General features: G+C 38.6%; 1 non-coding gene across 1 annotated transcript; it reads right to left on the reverse strand.

The window, feature by feature from the left end:
* Positions 1-14,083: 14,083 nt before the first annotated feature.
* LOC145416691 (5S ribosomal RNA) lies at positions 14,084-14,202 on the reverse strand. The gene has a single exon (XR_013900321.1). It is a non-coding gene; the product is annotated as a 5S ribosomal RNA (ribosomal RNA).
* Between the last annotated feature and the right edge of the window lie 645 nt (positions 14,203-14,847).

A 14,847-nucleotide genomic window follows, 5' to 3' on the forward strand; every position in this document is an offset into this window, starting at 1 on the left:
TCAACACAAACCTCAGCTTTCTTCACCATGGGTTTCATTAATGCCCTTAGTGATAGGGATTTGCTTTCTTCCTCGCGATCTAGGCTTTATGAATGCCATCGATAAATGCTTTCTGTTACTACGTAGCCAAAATATATGAAGCTTTAGAAATGTACAGAACGAGATGAGGAGTGTAGCGACACCCGTGGCTGATAGAATGTGTGTGTGTGTAGCACTATGGGATGTATATAAGATGTGACTGTGTATAGTGTGGTATTATGCGCTGTATGTGAGGTGTGGCAGTGTGTGGTGTGGCTACGTATGGTGTGGTTGCGTGTGTGTGGCAGTGTGCAGTGCTGTCGTGTGTTAGTGTTAGTTGTATGTGAAGTGTGACAGTGTGGTGAGTGTGTGTGGTTGAGTGTGGTGTGGCAGTGCGTGTTGTGACTAAACCTGTATGATGTGTCTCTTAGGCCTTGTTGAGTGTGGTGTACTTGTGTGAGACGTAACAATGCGGGTTGACTGCATGATGTGTGGCATGTGTGGTGCGATGGTGTGAGATAGGACCTTGTGGTTGTGAGTGTATGAGGTGGAGCAGTGTGTGGTGTGTGGCTTGGCACTATGTGATGTGGTGGTATGAAATGTGGCATAGTGTGATTTTATTGTAATCTGTGTAGGAGTGGGTACTATCTTCTACTTTTTAATGACTAGTTCGTGACCTCTGTAACACTAAATCTATTCATAACTGCACAGGGTAGTTAGCACTTCAATCCTGTGGCATGTTTTACGGCTGAATTCTTGCTACTTTCACACGATTTTATTCAGGTTCAGAGAGACTTTTTCGAACTGAAGGGGTTATATCTAGCTTTAATAAACTCTGCCCAGAAATAAGTCCTCGGCTGAGTAGAAAACACTATGTGGTAGCAAAAATTATCTTTAAAATAATCCATCATTTTCAAGGAGTGAAGAAACTATGATGCAATTTATGTTTACTTTTGCGTGATGTTAAGGAGGCTAGAGGCACGTGATCAAGAAAAAAAAATTAATATTCGCTTGCTTACTTAATCTTTGACATTAACATAAATTTTATCACATGTACACATACTGAAACTATGGGGCGTAGCTATCTGTAGTGGCATAGGAAACTTCATTGCACCTCTTGCTCTGTGTGTTGTTCTGCATTTATACTCTTGTACGGTACCGAAGCAAAATGTCGATGCTAGAAAAAAGCAGACAACATAAAAGTTGATATCAAAATGCGAAATGTTGTACACATAAATAAATTACTTAGAAACGGTGTGTGGTGCATGAAATGCCGAAGCATGGGGGAGAGATAGTAGCAGAATGGATGTGGAAGATGTGCAGATTGGCCTGGGAGGAAGGTAGAGTCCCGGAGGATTGGAAGTCAGATATAATTATTTCCCTGTACAAAGGAAAAAGGGAAAAGGAAGTATGTGGTAATCACAGGGGCATTTGTCTTCGTAGTGTAATAGGAAAAGTATATGGTAGGATACTTATTGACAGAGTTAGGGAAATAATAGAGGAATTAGTTGGAGAAAACCAGGGAGGTTTTAGGAACGGAAGAGGTTGTGTAGATCAGATATTCATTCTTATATCTTTAGTGGAAAAGTTTCTAGAGAGGGGAGAGAAGTTGTATGCGGCCTTCATGGATTTGGAGAAAGCAATTATGACAGGGTGGATAGACAAGGATTTGGAAGGTATTAAGAGTGTATGGAGCAGAAGGGAAGTTGCTGAATGCCGTGAAGAGTATGTATGAGAGTGCTAAGGCTGCAGTGTGTGTGGATGGTGAACTGAGTGAATTGTTGTATTTGAAAGTTGGATTGAAACAGGGATGTGTCATGTCTTCATGTTTGTTCATCTGTATATGGATGGGGATATAAAAGAGATGCAAGGTAGGGCAGTGGATGTTGGAGTGGCCTTAGTGAGAGAGGGCAGTGTTTGGAAACTCCCTGTACTGTTGTCTGCAGATGATACTGTGTTGTTAAGTGAAGACGAATGGGAGCTGCAAGGCTTGGTGGATGAGTTTGGGAGAGTGTGTAAGAAACGGAATCGAAAGGTGAATGTAGGGAAGAGTAAAGTTATGATCTTCGAGAGAAGTGAAGTCAGTGAATGTATGGTGAGGTTGGATGAGGAGGAAATGGAAAATGTGAGTGCGTGTAAGTACGTGGGGAGTGTGATGAGTAAGGATGGAAGTTTAGAGGGTGAAGTGCTTGAAAGGGTACTAGGAAGAATGGTTGCTGGTTCCTTGAAAGCAGTGATAAGAAACAGGGAAGTGAACATGGAAGTGAAAAGTTACTACATGACAGTATTGTGATACCAACACTAACGTATGGAAGTGAAGCTTGGACGTTGTTGGAGGGACACAAGTCAAGAGTGAGAGCAGTGGAAATGAGTTATTTGAGAGGAGGATGTGGAGTCACATGGAGAGACAGACTGACAAATAAGGAAGTGAAGGAGCGTTGTGGTGTGGATGTGGATGTGATAGGAAGCGTTAGGAGAAACACATTAAGGTGGTTTGTCCATGTGGAGAAGATGAAGAGTGAGAGACTGACGAGGAGAGTGTATGTGAGTGGGGTGGAGGAGAGGAGAGGAAGGGACAGGGGTGTGTGAGCTGGGAGCAGGGCAGTGAAATGGCGGGGGACAGGGCGACATGGAGGCGATTTGTCTGTGGCCACCCCTTAAGGGATTAAGAAGTCTGCCAATAGATAGACTGCTAGATAGTAACGGTGCTACGAAGTCTCCATGCCACCTAGAATTCGGCTACATACTTATTGGGAAGATACAGCTTCCTCTCACCCTGGGCCCTCTAAATACATGATCGCATATGTGATGTAAGGCCTTCAACATCATCCTGTGCTTCTGTCCTTTTTCATTGTAATGTGACTTCCTTTAGGCGATATAAGCAATGGTTTGTCCATCTGTATTAGTCAAGAGGTTAATAAAGGCTATACTTTACTGCTAGTTTGAGTAGTTTCTCCTAAGCTGATTAATATTGTATCGGTGTGCAGGTGACAAGGCTAAAATTGTAATGAACGTCACCGTATTGAAGGAAACTGACACTGAGTGCACGATTTCAAGAACAAAGTTATTCTGAAGATCATTATCTAGGGTCCCCAAATGTTGCTGCCACGAAGGGATGATATAGGAGCCTAACCCTGCCGAAATACACACTTCATTTACAATTTGCTTTCTCAGGTTGATTTTGTTCAGCATAGGGGAGATTGTTTTGACCGGGAACGGATTTTACCTTTAAAGAGGCTTCATTGTTACAGATCCTCTCCAGGTTGATCAAAATCATCTGGAGATATCAAGAATTAAATATAAAATACGTTCTCTGGTTGAAGGGATTAAAGCTCCACCCAAGATAAGCCAAATTAAGAACCAAATTTTCTGAGCGGCGCATGACAGAGAAAGTCGTGATGAAGACTTTAAAAACAAAGACCCGTGGAGAATAAATCCGTGCTTATCATAAAATAGCGTGGCGGCTGTTATCACTTTGCCTTATCAACAACGGCGACCAAAGTGTGCGTGGATATTGCTCTATCGAGATATTTAGTCATTGGATATATTTGTTATACTATTTTGATTTTAACAAACTAAAATTGCCATCTCTCCATCTAAAATGCTGAGCTTTAGCACGAGATCAAAGTAGAGTACGAGTATATTGCTACTCACACAGGCACCCAAATAAAAAAAAACATATGCCATGGAAAGGATATACAGCCATACTATTGTCTAATTCTACCGCTGTGTTACAAGAAATAAACTGCAAAATTACCAAAATCCCCATCAATGTAAAGTGAAGGAAGCAGAGTTATGAGAAAATAAAATAAAAGTAACTGTAATGATAACTTCTTGTGTGGCAGGGTGAGGCTAGGGGTGAAAGGTGTCTGATGGAGAACAGAAAAAAAAGAAAGAAAGAAAAAGGAGGGGAATGAGCAAGAGGTGAACTTAATTCCGAAAAAAAAGTAAAAATACAGCATTAAGCCTTTGTTCCAGTAGCCTTCCACACCCTAATATGCAAAGGTCTCTGGGTAGATGATATTTAGCCAGTTTATACATGAACAAATTCCTGCAACGCAGGCGATTTTTGCCATCTGCAGAAGTGTGTGTGTGTGTGTGTGTGTGTGTGTGTGTGTGTGTGTGTGAGAGAGAGAGAGAGAGAGAGAGAGAGAGAGAGAGAGAGAGATGGAAATATGCAATGAGTGAAAGGTATGTTAATGTTAGTTATGTTTTAGATGTTTGATAGTGTCTTTCTTGTACTGCGAAACGACTTTCCAAACACAGTAAATGACAAAAATGTAATAGAGGAATGTTGTAGTACTTATGTGAATAGGGCCTACTGTGGTCTTTTACTGTACGATATGCAAAGAAGTGAATGCAAAGGAAACATGAAACACTCGCCTTCATCTACAACCTAAATATCTGAGAGGCCAACCTGCTGGGATTAAGGCGTCTCCCTGTTCATGGATTGATAGAAATATTGACAGAAAAGTAGACAGATAAACACAGATATACAGATAGATAGACTGAGTGACAGGAAAATCAATAGACGGAAGACAGATAGGCTAATGAACAGACATACATAGGAAGATAGATGGTCAGGTAAATAGATACTTAGATAATAAAAAGGATGATGCTGTTTCGTTCTACATGCCTCTCTCTCTCTCTCTCTCTCTCCTGCAGATCCCGCCTTGCTTGAATGATTTATGATCCCTGAGAAAAACTAGCCTTTCTGCCTATACAAGAGAGAGAGAGAGAGAGAGAGAGAGAGAGAGAGAGAGAGAGATCACAATGATGATGATGATGAGGGGGGGGGGAAGAGGTCATATCACATCAGCACATTACATGCAGAAGTAAACTTATAAAGAATTGGCACTGAGAGCCTGATTAGCCCACGAGAATGCGATTATGTGTCTGTGTCCTCCCCTCCCCCTCTCTCTTGTATAGGCAGAAAAGCTAGTTTTTCTCAGTGCTCATAAATCATACAAGCAAGGCGGGATCTGCATAGGAGAGAGAAAGAGAGAGAGAGAGAGAGAGAGAGAGAATGTAGAAACAGCATCATCCTGTCTATCATCTAAGTATCTACCGGTATTTACCTGTCCTTGTATCTACCTGTCTCTGTCTGTTTTAGTCTATCTATCTTCTGTCTATTAATTTATCTGTCAAATCGGCTATATATCTTATATCAATGTTTATCTGTCCACGTCTCTGTCTGTATTTCTCGCTCTCTATCTATCTAGCTATCTATCTATCTATAAATACTATATATATATATATATATATATATATATATATATATATATATATATATATATATATATATATATATATATATATATATATATAGGCTTATAAGGTATGAAAATCTTCTTGTGGGGAAATATATATATAAATATGTATGCACACTAATGCCTTTTATTAGAATATCGACAGCATGTACACAAACAGGAGACATGTACTAAAATTGTATATTATAAACTAAAATCAAAGTTTAATTAAAATGCATTTCTCTATTTTCATAGATCCTCAGTTAAAAATAGTGGCCCAGGAGGAGGTGTGCTTCCTGCGAGCGATTGATAGCCACTGATATTTGGTGTGAATTGTCCACTGTTGTTAGTTTCATTTCGAGTTGTGTGAAGCTTCAGTTGCCCCATTTTCGTAATTCGGAAAAAGGTTTGTTTTTTGAAGCTTTATTTGGATCAGTGTCTCATAGATCTCTGTTCAGTAATGGTTTAAATTTGCTTATGAAATATTTTTCCTTTGATTTTCTTAATATTGGATCATCCTTTTTTACTTTATAGAAGGGCATAATATTGAAGTTTGGAGAACATTTTTTTGCACATTTAGCTATGTGGGTATTAACATATAAACCTTTACCGTGATTAATATGATCCCTATGTAGGTTAGTACGAAGCCTGAGATTTGAGGTCTCGCCTATATAAATCTCTTTGCATCCACCGCAGCGAATTACGTAAATGCAGTTTTGTGTCGAGCATCCCATGTTTTCGTTAATTTGGAATGTGTAGTTGACACTGGGAAAAGTGAATTGACTGCCTTCAATTATTTCCATGCAGAGTTTACATTTTTTGTCTTCACATTTCTTCACTTTGAAACTAGATAAATTATTAAACCTAGCCCTTGTTAAAATTCTTTTTAGATTATTGGGTTGCCGCTTTGCTTTAATTAAGGAGACATCTTTATATATTTCTTGTGTTTCAGGTGCTTTTTGAAGAACATTAATTGTACATGAGACTTCTTTAAAGTGATCATCATAATTTGGGTTATAGGTTGTTATATATGGTATTGTGTGTGTATCACTGGTTGTTTCTTTATTACTGCAGCTCCGAAGGTTGCCTATGGGTATTTGTTTTGCTCTTTCTATGCCATTTTTTATTATACTTTTGGGATATCCACGTTGTCGAAGAAAATCTTTCAGTTCACTTAATCTTATTTCTTTTAACTCAGGTTCTGAAACTATTGTGCATATCCTCCGTGCTAAATTAAATGGTATGTTATTTTTTATGTGTTTGGGGTGATTAGAACTATATGTTAGATAATGTTTTGTATCAGTTTCCTTGTAATGAATGTCAGTAATTATTTTCTTATCTTGCTTAATGAGTTTTATGTCTAGGAAAGTGACTGTGTCTCCACTTGTGTCACATGTAAATGTTAGTTTGGGGTCCAGGTTATTCATGATGTTTACGAGTGTTGAGAAATGTCCATCTCTCTCGTCCCAAATCATAAAGATATCGTCTAGGTATCGCATATAGTTCTTTTTCATTTTATCCGCTATTGTTTTACCAAAATGTGCTGACACCTGAGAATATAAGGTGTTTTCTAAGTAACCCAATACAAGATTGGCATAATTTGGCGCAAATTTTGTCCCCATTGCTGTTCCTGACACTTGTAAGTAATTTTGCCCATTAAATTCGAATGAGTTATTTTCCAAAATTAAACTGCATCCTTCTTTTATTAGATCTGCAGGTATACGATTTGTATTATCATAGTGTTCATCAATCCAATAAGTGATAGCTTCATATCCAAGTTCATGGCGAATATTGCTATATAGGTTTACCACATCAAGAGTTACGAAAATTTCATTATCATCTAATTTAGTAGGAATCTTGTTTAAAAAGTCTAGATTGTGTTTGATATATGAAGGTATGTATTTCAGAAAAGGTTGCAGTAATATATCTAAGAAGTGACTGAGACGGTGGGTAGGGCAAGCTGGTCCCGCAATAATTGGTCTCATTTTAAGGTCTACAGGGTTTGTTACGGAAATCACTTCTGTACTACAAACATTAATTTGATCAATTATCATTTTGGACTTATGAACTTTTGGTAAACCGTAAAATAGGCTTGTCTTATATTCAAAGTTGGTTAAGTAATTAACTTCATCTTTAGTTAGTCTATCCTTATAATTTTTAATTACCCTTTTTATTTTATTCATAGTTTTTTGGTCTATATTTTTTGGTATCTTTTCATATGTATCCTGATCCTTTAAAATATCCATCACCTTTTGTTCATAGAATGATGTATCCATTAGTACAACAGCTGACCCTTTATCAGGATACATATGAAAAGATACCAAAAAATATAGATCAAAAAACTATGAATAAAATAAAAAGGGTAATTAAAAATTATAAGGATAGACTAACTAAAGATGAAGTTAATTACTTAACCAACTTTGAATATAAGACAAGCCTATTTTACGGTTTACCAAAAGTTCATAAGTCCAAAATGATAATTGATCAAATTAATGTTTGTAGTACAGAAGTGATTTCCGTAACAAACCCTGTAGACCTTAAAATGAGACCAATTATTGCGGGACCAGCTTGCCCTACCCACCGTCTCAGTCACTTCTTAGATATATTACTGCAACCTTTTCTGAAATACATACCTTCATATATCAAACACAATCTAGACTTTTTAAACAAGATTCCTACTAAATTAGATGATAATGAAATTTTCGTAACTCTTGATGTGGTAAACCTATATAGCAATATTCGCCATGAACTTGGATATGAAGCTATCACTTATTGGATTGATGAACACTATGATAATACAAATCGTATACCTGCAGATCTAATAAAAGAAGGATGCAGTTTAATTTTGGAAAATAATTCATTCGAATATAATGGGCAAAATACTTACAAGTGTCAGGAACAGCAATGGGGACAAAATTTGCTCCAAATTATGCCAATCTTGTATTGGGTTACTTAGAAAACACCTTATATTCTCAGGTGTCAGCACATTTTGGTAAAACAATAGCAGATAAAATGAAGAACTATATGCGATACCTAGACGATATCTTTATGATTTTGGACGAGAGAGATGGACATTTCTCAACACTCATAAACATCATGAATAACCTGGACCCCAAACTAACATTTACATGTGACACAAGTGGAGACACAGTCACTTTCCTAGACATAAAACTCATTAAGCAAGATAAGAAAATAATTACTGACATTCATTACAAGGAAACTGATACAAAACATTATCTAACATATAGTTCTAATCACCCCAAACACATAAAAAAATAACATACCATTTAATTTAGCACGGAGGATATGCACAATAGTTTCAGAACCTGAGTTAAAAGAAATAAGATTAAGTGAACTGAAAGATTTTCTTCGACAACGTGGATATCCCAAAAGTATAATAAAAAATGGCATAGAAAGAGCAAAACAAATACCCATAGGCAACCTTCGGAGCTGCAGTAATAAAGAAACAGCCAGTGATACACACACAATACCATATATAACAACCTATAACCCAAATTATGATGATCACTTTAAAGAAGTCTCATGTACAATTAATGTTCTTCAAAAAGCACCTGAAACACAAGAAATATATAAAGATGTCTCCTTAATTAAAGCAAAGCGGCAACCCAATAATCTAAAAAGAATTTTAACAAGGGCTAGGTTTAATAATTTATCTAGTTTCAAAGTGAAGAAATGTGAAGACAAAAAATGTAAACTCTGCATGGAAATAATTGAAGGCAGTCAATTCACTTTTCCCAGTGTCAACTACACATTCCGAATTAACGAAAACATGGGATGCTCGACACAAAACTGCATTTACGTAATTCGCTGCGATGGATGCAAAGAGATTTATATAGGCGAGACCTCAAATCTCAGGCTTCGTACTAACCTACATAGGGATCATATTAATCACGGTAAAGGTTTATATGTTAATACCCACATAGCTAAATGTGCAAAAAAATGTTCTCCAAACTTCAATATTATGCCCTTCTATAAAGTAAAAAAGGATGATCCAATATTAAGAAAATCAAAGGAAAAATATTTCATAAGCAAATTTAAACCATTACTGAACAGAGATCTATGAGACACTGACCCAAATAAAGCTTCAAAAAACAAACCTTTTTCCGAATTACGAAAATGGGGCAACTGAAGCTTCACACAACTCGAAATGAAACTAACAACAGTGGACAATTCATACCAAATATCAGTGGCTATCAATCGCTCGCAGGAAGCACACCTCCTCCTGGGCCACTATTTTTAACTGAGGATCTATGAAAATAGAGAAATGCATTTTAATTAAACTTTGATTTTAGTTTATAATATACAATTTTAGTACATGTCTCCTGTTTGTGTACATGCTGTCGATATTCTAATAAAAGGCATTAGTGTGCATACATATTTATATATATATATATATATATATATATATATATATATATATATATATATATATATATATATATATATATATATATATAGTGTGGTAGGTGGGGGCGCTCACCATCCTCTCGCTCGATGTAGTGCTGCTGTCGGGTGTCTGCCCTTTCCTCTCCTCCATCCTTCTTTCCTTCCATCTTTCTTTCCTTCATCTTTCCTTGTCCTTCTGCCTATGGGTGACTTTACACTCCCTATTCTGACTTCTTTCCTTCTTTCTCTCCTCTTCCTTCTGCCTGTGGGTGACTCTACACTGAGTGACAAGCCAAATGGTTTCCTGTACACCAGGAAACCATTTACTATGCCGGATGGTAACCATATAACCAAATTTTGGCGCCTGGTTGTTTAGTGGGTAATTATTGCGCCCCAGTCTGATTGAGCCGGTGAAGGTTTATATCCAGGGGATGGTTAGGGTTGATTGCTAATGTAATGCCACTCAGGGATGAGTGGCACTCTCGTCTTAAATGTTGGGATCAACTGCCTAGCCCCGGGCTCCTACGCTCCTCATGGGGCAATGTAGGATTGGATGATGGATGGATATATATATATATATATATATATATATATATATATATATATATATATATATATATATATATATATATCTGCTTATCTGTCTATCAATCTATATATCTGTCTCCAACCTCCCATCTGTCTATCAGTATCTCTATCTACCTGTCTGTCTGCCTCTGCCTGGTTTATTATGTCATGCCATACCCTTCCTCTCCTTCATCTAAATTACACATCGTCCTATCTCCCTCGCCTTTCCATTCTTCTCTACCCTTCTCCATCCCTTCTTTCATCCTCTCCCTTCCTTACCCTTTTAATCCTTTCCATTCAGTTAAGGAAGAATCTGTACACAATTTTCACTTTAACTTGCGGTAAATTGCTAGCTGTCTATTTTGAATGTTGTGTTATACTTTAGAGCAACACGAATATTACGCTCATCAAGAAGTAATGCTATGGAAAGGATGTGGACACGTAGTATTACCAATTTCTGCCACTGAGCAAGAGGAAAACTGCAAAAGACGATGATCTGGGCAAAGTTAAGGTGAAAGAACTGCAGTAGTGATGGAGTTAGTCAATGATATATTCTGCCTCATGTTGGCTGAAATACCTTCCCGCTTGATAATAATTGTCTGAGGATAGCAAGAATAAAATAAAGAACATCTCATCAGAGTGAAATGGTTAGATCTCTTCTGCCCTACTAAATCCATTCACTGCTGCCTGTGTAGTTCTTCAGCATTTGTGTCAGTGCTGGAAACGGACACCTTCATGGGGTGGCGCCTAAATGACAGGGCGGTGGAGCTGTCGGGGTCTATAAGCGTCCCTAAATCCTCTCCCTATCCCCCAGATGGAGGATGGTGGACTGTAGGACCAAGACAGCTTTAATCTGCAGTTCACTGGATTCACATTCAGATAAGCCTAGGGTTGAAAATACTACTACTACTACTACAACTACTACCACTACTGCTACTACTACTACTACGACCATCACTGCAACTACTTCTACTACTACTACTATGACTACTACTACTTCTTGTGTCTCTTCATATTACTGATTAAGTGTTCTACCCTTCTTCCGTCTCCTACATGCCTTTCTTTCCTCTCCTCTGCACTCCTCATATCCAAGTGTATTTTTTCCTGTTCCTTTCCCTCAACACTCCCACTTTTCCCTTCCCTTCTTACCCACCCTATTTGCTCCCCTTCCATACATCATCCATTTCACTGTGTTTGCTCCTCCGTGGTCAGTTTCAATGTAAGTGGACGTGAAAAGGGTGGTGGTAGTGGTGTGTGTGTGTGTGTGTGTGTGTGTGTGTGTGTGTGTGTGAGAGAGAGAGAGAGAGAGAGAGAGAGAGAGAGTCTTGGTACCCTCCCTACTATATAGATGCATAGTTTCATCAGCAACTGAGTCATTTTTGACGAACTTCTTGTAAACGCAATAAATTGTCAATCTCGAGGACGGGTCAAAGTTGAAATGTTCTGCATATTCCTTGCAAACCACTATGGGTGACTGGACGACCTCCCTCCATGCAGCGGCCTTTCTTCTTTGTTCCAAAGACAATCTCGTTTCCATTTCACTCAGCTGCAAAGAAAAGAAAAGAATATACATGTACAAATTCTCCATTTAAGTGTTTTGAAGCACCCTATATATATCCAGCTTATCTATCAGTCCATCTATCCATTCGCCCATCTATCTATCTTTCAGTCCTTTTCGTCCTATCAGGAGCTTATGGGCTCGGGGCAGAGCTACTCACTTTCAACATTTATGGCAAGGGTGACTATAACCACATACATCACAGGTGCACAGGCCAGTCAAATAGGGTATAATCCTGCTCGCCACTGAGTGGCATTATGTGAGCAATAAACTCCAGCCATCTCTCAGATGTGAACTCTTCCTATCCCCATCCGGCTGGAGCACCTTAACACACCAAACTGCCAGGTGTTAGTCAATATCCCTTCCACGTTACTATAATTATAAGCACGTCAGCCAGCCATAAAGTTAAGGCAACGAGCAATGAGGCTTTCATAAGACTCTGTACTTTCATTATTTTTCCCAGCAGGTACATAGAACACAGACCCTTCCCCAGCCGACTCCATTAGATCTCATTCTGGAAGACCAAAGTAATGGAGGAGCATCACGCGCAGAGGATCGTATTCTAGATGGCATAGGAGGCTTCGTAGCACCGTTTCTGTAGGTATCTAGCTGCATATTAAACTATGCCCAACCATTTTCAAAAATCTTTATATATTGTCGTTATCATACAAAAAGATACTGATGCGTCACTTGGAGAACATATCGCTAAGGGAGAGGTTTTATGAATACTCCAAATCCACTGAGAATACTTTCCCGGTTACGAATGCATTTCTACTGTGACTATTCTCATGGGCGAGGGACATAAACATTGGTGGTTGGAAGGACATATTACGTGATAATGCAGTGTTTTGATTACCTTTATACTGTTACGTCATCTGTATTTTTGTTATCACTGACCGATCATATATAATTTACTAAGGATCTCTTGCAGTGAAGGAATTTTTGAAATATATATATATATATATATATATATATATATATATATATATATATATATATATATATATATATATATATATCCCCATAAGGTGATTGAATTTGTTGTGGAGAGGTTAATAAGGAATAAGTATACTCGTATAAGCCTCCAGTTCAATAAATCTGTTCTAAGCAAAATAAAACATATTGAAGATAAAAGGAATAAAATATACGTCAAAGGACAGGGGGGGGGTAGGGGAAGGGCAATAGGTGAGCGACGGTGGATGGCGGAAGGGAAGGAGATTGTGGCAAGGAGAAAGGCTATCCATTCATCTCTCTATCTGTCTATCTATCTATCTACTGTATCTATAGCCACACAGTCTAATCCCAGAGAAAGTGGCCACGAACAAATCCTCTCCATGTCGCTCTGTTCTCCACCATCCAGCTGCCCTCTCTCCATGTCACACCATCCTCATTTTTGTAGGATACCTCTCCACTCCTTCCTTCAAACTCATTTTCAGTCTCTCTCTACCCATTTCCCCCCTGCACTTCACTAAAAGCCAAGGTGCCTTAACCGATTTGTGATCGAAATAATTCTAGTATTCTATTTCATCTAACCATAGATTTTTTTTTTCACTTGCAAGTAAGTCAAAGGACCCGAAAAGATAAATTCATTTAGTACAGTGACATCATCTTCGTTCTGTTCTTGCTTTTTCCAAACGATTTTATCCAACTTAAACATTTCAAAATAGGAAAGTTTGATGTATCCTTCATTCACTCTGTCGCTACCAGGGAATGTTGGAGTGAGATGCCTTCACGTAGTGGCATCGATATATCCTGGCACTAGATTCCTCAGCCTGGTTATAAAAAATGTCTCTTAATTCCCTGTCGCTGGAATTGGGGGATGGGGACTAGAGGTGCAGGGCAACTAAAGTCTGCTCTTTACTGAGTTCACATTCAGATAAGGCTGGGTCCACAATAACAACAGCAACAACGTATACTGCTATCCCCCTCCCCACCAACATGAAAGGATGGTGGTTGTAGGAGTATCAAAATGTCGTTGTACCAAATATTTAAGAGGGAAGAGTCACTGATGAAGGGATGGACGAAAGGACAGTGTGACGTTCTTTACTTTCATCCTTTAAGGAGGCTCCCAAACGCCTCTTCCAGAGCGATATATTTTGTTTACTATTCCTTATTGTTCTCTTGTAAACTCTTTTTGTCTCTTGATTTCCAAGATCGATTGAAAAATAACATCCATCCATTGCCAGACGCCATGTATCCCAAACGGGGTGGTCAAGGGCTTAGAGTTAATTGTTTTACAGGGAGGGGCACTAATCCTCCACCAACCCCACTTGACACGTAGGGATGCCAACAGCATCTGGTGTTCCCAGGCGGTCACCCATCCAAGTACTAACCAGACCCAACGTTGCTTAACTTCGCTGATCCGACGGGAAGCGGTGTACTCAACGTGGCATGGCCGTACATGAGTTTATTAACGAACCTTATTCAGAATTCAAAATCTAAAGGAAAGGTGTTAGGGTGCTTCCTTAACCGCCAAGTCTACGGTGCTGGTGGGAGGGAATGAACCTCGGCGGCAGCACGTCAGAGTGTGTGATGGAAACATCCGCTGAAACAGAGGATGAAGTGGCAGTGAGCAGCACACACGTAAACGTCACATACTGATAATTAACAAAGCCCATGAGTTTGCCACAGGGGAACATCTGCACTAATAATTTTAAAACGAAAGTCATATTTCATTTTACAGTACTTCTTCGCCTGGGGATTAGCAAAAAATATGTTTTAAAAACTTTCAGTCCAATGGAGTCATTTCAATTTATTCTTGCTACTTCCACAAGATTTTCTGAAATTCAAGCAAGGCGTCTTGCATGAAAGAGGTTTCTAAGAAGTCTCTATTAAGCTTAATAAGACTGCCTAAAAGTAGGGAGAAAAAATCGGTGTGAAAGGGAAAACAACCGACTCTATAACAAGTTTCCCTCAAAGTGAAAAAAAAAATATTGTGGGAAGGAAAAATATAGTGGGAGAATATGGTGGTGAAAGGAGGAACAGAGATTGATTATAATTCCTACAGTACTGGAGGCTGGTTCTAATATGAATACGGTAGTCCGGGAG

This window comes from Coenobita brevimanus, chromosome 13, assembly GCF_032717465.1.
Source record: "Coenobita brevimanus isolate Jiangsu-jjx chromosome 13, ASM3271746v2, whole genome shotgun sequence".
In the NCBI taxonomy this organism is placed as follows: domain Eukaryota; kingdom Metazoa; phylum Arthropoda; class Malacostraca; order Decapoda; family Coenobitidae; genus Coenobita; species Coenobita brevimanus.